This window comes from Anomalospiza imberbis, chromosome 11 (assembly GCF_031753505.1).
Source record: "Anomalospiza imberbis isolate Cuckoo-Finch-1a 21T00152 chromosome 11, ASM3175350v1, whole genome shotgun sequence".
NCBI classification, from domain to species: Eukaryota; Metazoa; Chordata; class Aves; order Passeriformes; family Viduidae; genus Anomalospiza; species Anomalospiza imberbis.
In genome coordinates, this window is record NC_089691.1 from 16,001,417 (window position 1) to 16,011,452 (window position 10,036).

A 10,036-nucleotide genomic window follows, 5' to 3' on the forward strand; every position below is an offset into this window, starting at 1 on the left:
GAGTGCTGTGGGAATGTCTGTGCAAATCCAGGCAAGTTCCTGGCTTTACAGAGATATTTGTTGTAGAGATCAAAGTAATTTTCTAATTCAGGAGAGAATTACTTAACTAATATTGTAGTGTGTTGAATGAATAGTGCGTGGATAGTAAAACACTTCTCGGCTTCGCAGAAGTTCCCCTGTGATGCTTATCTAAAGAAAGTCAGACTACTTTCCAGAAATTCATAAGCAGCAGTTCTTTTGCATCATAAAAGTCTCCTGTTGTTCTACTAATATCTTCCAGAGGATTATTTTGGAAGAACTTGTAGGATCAAGGCCTTTGTGTTGCTGCACGGTCCATTTGCTAGCTACAGTCCTATTAGTGCTCCTTTCAGCTCCACTTGCTGTGGGAAATCTTGCCTGTTGCTAATGCTACTGACCTCCCAAAAGACTTTGAGGTCCAGCAATGTCAAAGAGATTATAAAAACAAGATGTTATTGCAATTAGCCAGAGTTGTTAAGTGCGTCCTGGCAGGTAATGAGTACGTGACGTATGTCTGTACAATTCAGCAGTGCAAGAGTGCTGAGAAAGAGCTTGTGTTTTCTAAATGCTGTAGGTTTTATAGAAGGGAATGAGGCCACAGCTGCTTTTCAGAGAGGAGCCACGTGAGAGTGAAGCTGAGAGCTGCTAAGGCTGTGGGAAAGGACAGCCCCAGCCGAGCATCTCTCCCCATCCCTGACATCCAAGTGAGGAAGTGGGGGCTGTCCTCTTGTGAGCATTTGCCCTGGAGGTGACCTTTAGGTGATAAATCCAGCCACCCTGGGGAGGTTGGGGTGTCACCGTGGGAGGATGGCAGGGGACCCACACTCCGAACACACTCGTGTGTCTGTGCCCAGCCACCACAAAGAGCCAGGTCGTGACGTTGGCTTCTAAAAGGTCCAGGACTGAACCACGATTGTGAAGTGTCATCAGCTCCTGCTGCCAGCACAGAAGTCCCTGCTGGCTCCTCCTGCACGTCTCCTGTCAGCAGCAGGAAACCCTCCTCTCTCGAGCTGCTGTGTCCGGGTTAATCCAAACAGTAAACGTACAGCTTGAGTGTGAATCAACATCATGATTCATCCTTCCTGCAATGGATCCTTTCACTATGATTAAAGAGCTATTCTGTAAGACATGAACTTCACTTAAGACTACATGGTTTATTTGGGTTTGGGAATACAGATGCGGTCCTGTTCAAACTGCCATGCCCGGGAGCCAATGACAGAATATAAAAATAGCTTATGCTGTCAGCATGGCTTTTTCTTATTTGTATTCTGAGTATCATCACTTTGGCAGGCACAGGAAGCTCTTCTTGTTTGCATTTTATTTTGCCTGCAGAAAATTTACAGTTCAAATGACTTCTCTATGCTTCATCAGACTAATCGGATGACAAATTGGTTGAGCTACAGAGAAGAGACCTCAGACAACAGAAAATTGTAATGGAAGAAAAAATTAAATGCCTGCTTTTGGTAGGAGCAGAGATTTTGCTTCGTACCAATCTCAGTTTTCATTTTTCCCTTCTATGTTAGCGCAAAGCTTTGTGAAATGGAAATCAGATTATTTAATCTCATTACAAGGATCTACAGGCTTGACCTCATCATTTTCTTCAGTGACACAAAGCCTCAGAAATACTGTCCTTCCTTAACCAACAGAAACAACTACAGCCTCTATTTAATGCTGCACTTCCTACTGCCACTGAAGCCTCGTGAAGCATTCAGAACAAGGCTTATTTTGTCCTCATCTTATTTATCATTTTTGATGTCTTGCTGCTACCCAGAACAAGCAGTTTAACAAATACCCAAAGACCTCTCCCTTTTTCAGAAGGGAATGGGGAGATGGGAGCAGTTTTCTCTTCCTTGCTGTGCTGGCTGACCTTGCCTGGAGTGACACAGAGAAAAAGAGATGAAGATACATTGCCCTAGTTTTCAATAAGAGACTTAACACACACTTAATGTCAGGTTTGGAGCTCTGAACTGCTCCTGAAAATAAGTTTGCTCTTAAATTTCTATGAAATATTATTTTCTGTGCAAGGACTCTCTTCTGGGCTGGCATTCATTTCACAGGCAGAACTGTGGCACCATCTTCTGGATGACTCTTTAGACAATAAATAATAACCCACCTAAAGAGAAGATGTTTCTTTATCATCCCTAACAATGAGAACAGCTTGAATATTCATTGACTGTGCACTCCTGATTACAGCAGGCTTTAAATCATTTAATTATGCCATCCATTTTGGAAGCACTAAGAGCTAGTCAAACTCTTGATTGCTGAATTTTGTAGTGAGGGAATTCAGACTTTGCATCTGAGAGGTTATTTCTACCCACAGAGCAATAACAAGAAGTGCCCCAGTTGCTAAACACAGGGGCATAAGTTTTCCTACTGTGAGGTTATGAGCTCAGGCTATTCTCTGGTGAACCAGGATCTGAACCACCTCAGATTGTCAGCCATGAAAATTTTTCATTTTTGTAAGAGGCAAATGGAAGAACGAGGTGCAAAAGGACCTTTGAACAGCAGCCTGGGAATGCCTGTAAATGTAATGCACAGCCCAAGCCACCTGCTACTGCCTAACACAGGACTAAGGAACCAGAAAACTTTATAGACTTCTTGGAATCAGCTTTCCTGAACACAGATTGTAGACCAGTAACTACAGTGAAACCCCTAAGGCATCCAACTACCTAAGGGTAGCCAGCAGTGCCTTGGCACTAGGGAATTTTAGGAAAAATGCTGATGCATAGCAGCTCTGCTGCCCCTCAGCTGCTAGATCTGTGAACCCTCCCAGTGCAACTGATTTTCAAAAAGCATTTTTTACGCGCGTACTTGCGTGTTTTTATTTGGTGGTAACCACTGTAAATTCTGTAGCATGTGAGATTATCTATTGGATGCCAGTTATTGACTCTGGGTATCCATCTTTTTTTTTTTTTTCCTTTATTTCTTATAACACTCTGATACTGGTTTTGATTCTTTTTTACTGTAATAAAATTGTCTTTGGATTGTGTTTTGATTGCAGATAAGGAACTGAAGGCTGCAGAAGCTTTTTACCTCCTCTGGCGTTTACACCCTGAGAAATATGAAGCAAGTGGGTTGCAATTTTCCTCCTTTCTACCCCCCCCCTCCACATCTCAGAGCCCTCACTGCACCCTCTTGGGAACTCATTGCACCAGTTATCACCTAACTTTTGCCTGAAAGGCAAATCCAAATACCCAAACCACAGCTGGGGCTCCACAGCTTCAGAGGTGGCAGTCAGATATTTCTGTCCCTCCTACCTCAGGTGAGCTGCTTTTCCTTGTGATGCTCCAGGGTATATTCACATGTACTATCAGTCCTCATTCTTAAATCCAGAGTACTAAAACATCAGCCTATCTAAAGGATTCTTTGTTGTCGGTGCTTGAAAGCATGCCCTGTAATGAGGAAGCACAAACCACACTCCCATCCAAATGAAGCCAGAGAGCCTGGACTGTGTGAGCTGTGTGGTGCTCTGCCTTTTGATACCTGTTATCTGTGGTCATTATAATCACACCATTTATCTTGAATAAGGGATGATTGGGTTGTTGTTCATAGTTCCATATCATGGCATGCACAATCATTCCAAAGGAATGCCATGACTGGTGCAGCCTGACATTTACATGGTGCAGTGTCACGGATGGAAATCTGCTGCAGCTCCCAGAACCAGCAGCACATTATCACATCAGATGAGATCTCATGCTGCTTCATCTGTAAGCACAAGAGACAACATAGGTTGTCTCCTTCAGTGGCAGCTTGAAGATGAAATATCTGGCTTGAAGTATGCAGGGAATCAGAGACCCAACCCTGCCCCCAGGAAATTCACAGGGCTTCTATACAACATCCAATACTCCATCTCTGCTGCAAGCAGCAGCCACAGCTGCTCAGCTCACTCTGGTATGATGGGTAGGCCTCTGGGCACCCCTCACTCACTGCACAGCCCTGCTCCTGTGCAGAAACCAGCTCCTGGAACTGCTCCAAGGTCCTCACTGGTCACTGTGTGCCACTTGCCCTGCACCACTGCTAATCCTGTCAGTAGCAGTTTCCTCACTCAGGTGTCCAGTAATTGAAAGTACTGGGAATTTTGACTTGCATGCTGTGTTATAGAAAAACATTATGGCAAGGCATTAAACTCCTGCTGTGAAATACAACACATGCCAGAGGAGTGTCAGATTCCTGCTCCTTTGCCTATGAGGTAATGCACGATCAGGGTCCAGCAAGGCTTGGAGAAACATGGGCAAAAGTTGCCCCTCTCATGTGACAAAACAGGTATGAACTTTCAGAGAAAAACCTGTGTCTCTCTCTCCCCAGACGTAAACTCCAGCTATAGAGAAGAGCACACTCCTGTTATAAATGACTATGTAATTGTCGGCTTTCACTGTTATATATGGGCTTTTGCAAATTATTATTAATCACAATGATTTTGATACAGTACAGTTTGTAATCACTTTTAACTGCTCTTGATATAGTATAATTTGTCAGCTTTTTGTGGCCAGTGCCCTGGCCCCTGTGTAGCTTGTATTCTCAGAACATGATTTATAGATAATATTTTAGTTTGTAAACAGTGTGATAAACGTATTATAGCTTTGGCTTTTGCAAAATATTAAAATGGGTGCTATGTGTTATGCATTATAATGTTAATCCTTACAGAAGTAGCTGTAGTTGTGAAATAATAACTAGTGCTTTTATTTTTGTAACTGACAATAATGAGAATAACTTAGATATATTTGTGAAATAGCTAATGTTGATTTAAAGTACTTGTGGAAATAGCTAAAACTGTCTGCATGGTCAGATAACATTTAAGACATGGATGTGATAAGGGCTTTTGCCATTGACCCTTTGACTATCAATAACTGTCACCTGCTGAAACCATGGAACGGGGGGCTGTTGTAAAGAAGTGACACATGCCTCTCAAAAAGGTAATCCACATTACTGCCCATACTCTGAAAAGGTGGATCAGGAGTCAAACCAAGCTAAAGAATTCCTGGAACGTGCAAACGAGTTCAACAAAATGTTTGAATATGTATAATGTTTATAAATATGTATTTGACCAATGCAATGAAAAAAGTATATAAGAAGAGTTATGGTTAACTACTGTACCTCTGGCTATGGCTATGCACCCAGTGCTGTTACTGTCTCTTTTGTCCCTTATTAAACTTCCAAAAATTTTAAAGAGTGAAGCCCATTTCTCACACTCCTCTGCTCCATTTCTCTCTGTTCAAAATTAAACCTGAGCTCTGTAATGGAGCACAGATGTCTTCTCCATTTCTCTCTTCCCAAATTAGTCCACCTGCACAAAATAGCTCCAAAGAGAGCTTTTCATGTCATAGCTATAACATGTATTTGAGAAAGCATATGCATAGTGTCATTAAGGAATCTCCACAATGAAAAATTATGTCTATTTTAGCCACTTGCTATCCTTGGTGTTATTTTGATGTCTTTCTATGCCTGAATCCAAAGCAAAAGGAGTTCATTGGAATATACAGGTGCTTTGCTCTTCTGAGCCTCCAAAAAAAAGAGGTCCTGATGCTCTGCTGCAGGTTAGAGTGGGACCAACAGTGCACAGATGATTTGCAATCTCCAAATCTAGTCACGTTTGGATCACCTTCTCTCTTTCACTTTCTTCACAATGATGTACATGACAGGGTCTGACTGCACAGATGTTTGGGAAGAAGCCTTTATCTGTACAAATTCAAGCTTTCCTGCACAAGCAAATGTATTCTGGTCTGTACAGAAGTCCTTACAGAACCATTTCTTCTCCCTCAGCAACAACACAATTACCTGTGAAGAAAATCAAATGTCAAATCTGCTAAACATCCAATATGGACCTGGTTTTCTTAGCAAAGCTTTCAAACAAAGCATTTTTTTCTCCATTCCCAGAGATTCCGTCACATGACCAAAAGGGTAAGTTACTCTCCAATACAAGTAATAAACCCTGTCTCTGCTTCACTCAGAGTTAAATGCAATGAGCTTTGGAAATCATAAGCTCATCAGAACCAGGAAAGTTTTTCTTCATTCTGGAAGAAAAGATGAATTGCACAGATAGCAGCTTTGGACAGTATGAAACTTTTTTACTCACATCCTCTGGGAGAGGCAGAGACATGCCAGGGAAGAATCTGGGACTTCAGGATGGCTTGGTGCTGTTGAAAACTCTGTTCGGTAGGAGAAAATAGTTTATGTGTGGCCAGCACTAGAGCAAGGAATGAAAAGGGAGATGAAAACCAATGATCACATTTGTCGGAGAGATTAAAAGGGGCTGCTCTGCATGCTCTGGTGCTGACAGATATCATTATTTAATCATGAGCCTTGAAATACTTTGGGATATTTTAGATATGTGGTTGCTTGAGGAACAGTTCCAGGGTTTTTTTATGAAATTAAAGATTTCACCCCTAAGACTGTATAAACTATTGATCCCTGCATATCCTAAATTTGACTGTGGATATTCTAAGCTTTATTTTAGCAAAACATTTTTTAAAGTGCCAGAACCTGTGTTTAGGAACAACGAAACTGAGCTCCTGAAAAAATAAGGCAGACAAACAATACATGCTAGCTGGCTCTCCTGGATCCTCCTGCTGAAGCTGAGGTGAAGGCAAGAGCCCAAGAACAGCTTGTAAGGTGCAGACAGTCCAACCCACTGCGTGCTGGCGCCGCAGCGGCTGCAGAAAGTGACATCTGGTCTGGGATAATCTGCCTTTCGTACAGTGGCTTTATGCGAGAGAAGCACCGCTGATCTCGGAGGACTTGTTCCAGATTTAGCTCCGTGTGGGATCAGAACGAGACCGGCGGCAGGCTGCTGGCCCCAAAGGACGGAGCAGCCCCGCGTGGGTGCTGCAGAATCCCCTGGGCCAGGGGGGATGCATCAGTGCCGCAGCAGTGCAGCGCTGGATGGCTTCAGGGCCTCTCGTTGAGCTGGAATGGATGCAGCCAGCAAAGGAATTCCTCATCCCCAGGCAGAAACTGGGCTTGACACGCATCACAACCCCGCACAAACCACACCGGGAATGGCCTGCGGGAAAAGGGGCAGGTCACCCGCCAGGTGCCGGGGCTCCTGTTCAACACTGAGCTTCCACGATCCTTCTCTTCCGAGCTCACCTCACTGATTTAATGCCTTTGGGTGACAGCTTTCTCACCCCAATCCTTTTATCAGTATCTGGACACTGTTTTTGTTGTTTTTTGGTTTTGGGATTTTTTTAATTTGGTCTGTGCTATCCCAAACCTACTAAGAATTTCAAAACCAGAGGTGGATGAAAGCCTCTTTGTGCCCTCTGGCTCTGGCACAAGGAATGGAGATGGTAACTGGAATGTGTAGCCAGGCATGTCAAGGCATTATGATGGCATTATTTGAATAAATAATATCCTCTGTGATAAATTGCCCAACAAAACAAACAAAAAATATTATTAAAAAATATTTAGGCTTCCCTGATTTTCACTTTGAACTTCTTTCTTGCAAACTTAGATTAACCTGTTATTAATCCATATAATTAGGTTATAACAGGCAAAAATTATCCTGTCACCATGGAAAATAGGCAGGTTTCCTTTTTGATATATTTCAGGTAAGGGGTCTGATTCTCACTCATACTGCATTCTTCATGTTGTGCCAGCAAAGTAATCTTCATTTTAGGCCCTTTTTGCTTTACTGAAAAGGTGTAAAAAGGCTTTTGTATAGATGAGGGTTGAGAATGAACTATTGTTTTGTGAATTAGAATTATATTTCAGCTGAATTGCAAAAGATAGAAAAAAATAGCTCAAATTCCAGAGAAGTACCGCATTAAAATACAAAATTAATAATTTTAACATGTATTACTGTAATGTTTATTCCTTATCAGTAGTTGTCAATTTATGCTTTCCCCCCAAGACCTAAATGTTTTGCTTTTACAAGACAAACGTGGATTTCCTCATAACAAAATGAATTTGTGTAAAAGAATTGGATGAATGACAACTAAACCACCTCAGACCCTGCAACTCTCTATTGACATGAAGCAGATTTTGCATTAAATGTCCTGCTTGGGACCTGTGAAAATTGTCCTAAGAATCGATTTCCCTCCTGTTTTGTGCACATAATTTTCATTACTGGTATGGGTTGTAAAAAAAAAGAAAATACCCTTTAAAACAAAAGAATGTTGTTCTGTTTTTTGTTTATCCAGTGGCTTAATTGCATTCTTCATTTGGTGATATGATTGTTTGTGGCAATAGAGATTTTACAGTAAGATCAAAAGAGCTTTCTTCCTGCTTTCCCACCAAAGGAAAAGAAAATGTATTATTAAATACTTTTTGATTTAAATCACCTGATCTTATATTTTCAAATTAATCCAATTATTTGAGTTGATAGTGTGTTTAGCATGACACTGTAGATATGGCCCAGGTTTTAAATCAATAAGTCACAATAAGGCATTTCGTATCAACATTTTCATGGTAAGTACTGTGATTTTTTTCTTCTGAAATATAGCTGGTCCTGGTCCTGAGGGCTCAAACCCTCCAACAGTGAGCAAAAATTGTGAGGGAGATCAGCCCTTCAGCTGGGGAAGTCCTGCCCTTTGCTCCTTCAATCTGTTACCTGCCCATGATCTATTTTTAAAGTCCTTTCCTCTAGCACAATAGGACTGGATCAGGTACTTTTACACATACATGTGTTCATCCTCTCTGGTTAAGACTTCACTAATATTTCAAGATTAAAAATCCCTTGTTTTAACAAATTCCTCAGAATTTATTCTTATTTTCCTTCATTCCGTGTGACGTCTCATCCCTCCATCATATGAGACAAAAAGAGCCTGGAGACATCATTCAGTGCCTCTCCCTAATCTGGTCTCCCTCAGGACAGCAGCAGGATTGGGGAGTAGAACATGCTGGATGCCACACTCCAGTTTTCTCATGCACATGTTTGGGTTGTGAATTCCCAGGGTTCCTGTGTTAAAATCAGGAGGAGAGGAAAGAGACTGTCCCACAGAGACTCATGAGGCTTTTGCTTTATTTATAGAGCATCCAAACCTAGAATATTAAATACTGCTGAGGAACAAGTCTGGGCACAAGAAGACAGATTTTGGGTATGTTCCTCTCCATCACACCAGGAAAAGATGTTGTCAAAACACAACTGAGCTTTCAGTCTAAACAGTACCAGCACTATCACATCCAGCCTCAGAGAGAAACCATAGAGCAGCCTACATTTCAGCAGAGGATCTTAACACTCTCCCAAGAGCCCCTCCTTATCAGGAACCCATTCAGCCAGACTTGGTTTCAGGTTTGAACCAAAACCCCAGCACTAAACTCTCACTGCACAACCACCATTTCACAAGGCTCTCTCTCACATCAGTGACAGCTGCTGGAGAGTCAGGAGAAAAAGAGCAGAGAAGAGCCACATGGCAAGCCCCCTGTCTGAAAGCACCAGCATTTACCCCTTGAAGCCTGGATTTGCCCACTTTTTTCTATACTGACAGCTCCCACATCACGGCACCTATCCAGGGATGTGTAGGGATGCTTACATAGCCCCTCGGAACAGGGACCAGCAGCAGACACGTGGAAATTGCTGTTCCTGGCCAGAGAGACTGAGCTTGAGACTCTGCCTTTCCATGGCCGTATCACACCATTGACTCAAAGCTGTTATCCAACACACAAACAGCCAGCCCTGCCCTTCTGGTCACATTTGCTGAGCTCCCTGCTTAAGGCCAGAACAGCTGGATTTGGTCATTTGGTTACACATGGCCCTTTTATGGCTTAAAGTGCTATGGGGAAACACTGCCAGTGAAGTCACTGCTCCTTTTAAGTACTAGGACTGTCACCACTAAAGTATGGGGTACAAATATACATCTGTGTGTGTGTGTGTGTGTGTATTTATTTATTTATATACACTACCCCGTCCCTGGAAGTGTCCAAGGCCACTTTGAGCAGCGTGGTCCAGTGGAAGGTGTTCCTGCCCGTGACAGGGGCGTCAGAACTGGATGGTCTTTAAGGTCACTTCCAACCCAAACCATTCTGTGATTCTCTGGGCACACATGGATCTCCAGCCTCTCCAGGAAGTTCTGCTATACAG

The 10,036-nt window shown here is 42.5% G+C and overlaps 1 long non-coding RNA gene across 1 annotated transcript; it reads right to left on the reverse strand.

The window, feature by feature from the left end:
* Positions 1-5,382: 5,382 nt before the first annotated feature.
* Positions 5,383-7,280, reverse strand: LOC137480392 (uncharacterized). The gene is made up of 3 exons (XR_011002873.1): positions 7,143-7,280; positions 6,092-6,164; positions 5,383-5,793 (listed from the first exon to the last, which is right to left on the reverse strand). It is a non-coding gene; the product is annotated as an uncharacterized lncRNA (long non-coding RNA).
* Between the last annotated feature and the right edge of the window lie 2,756 nt (positions 7,281-10,036).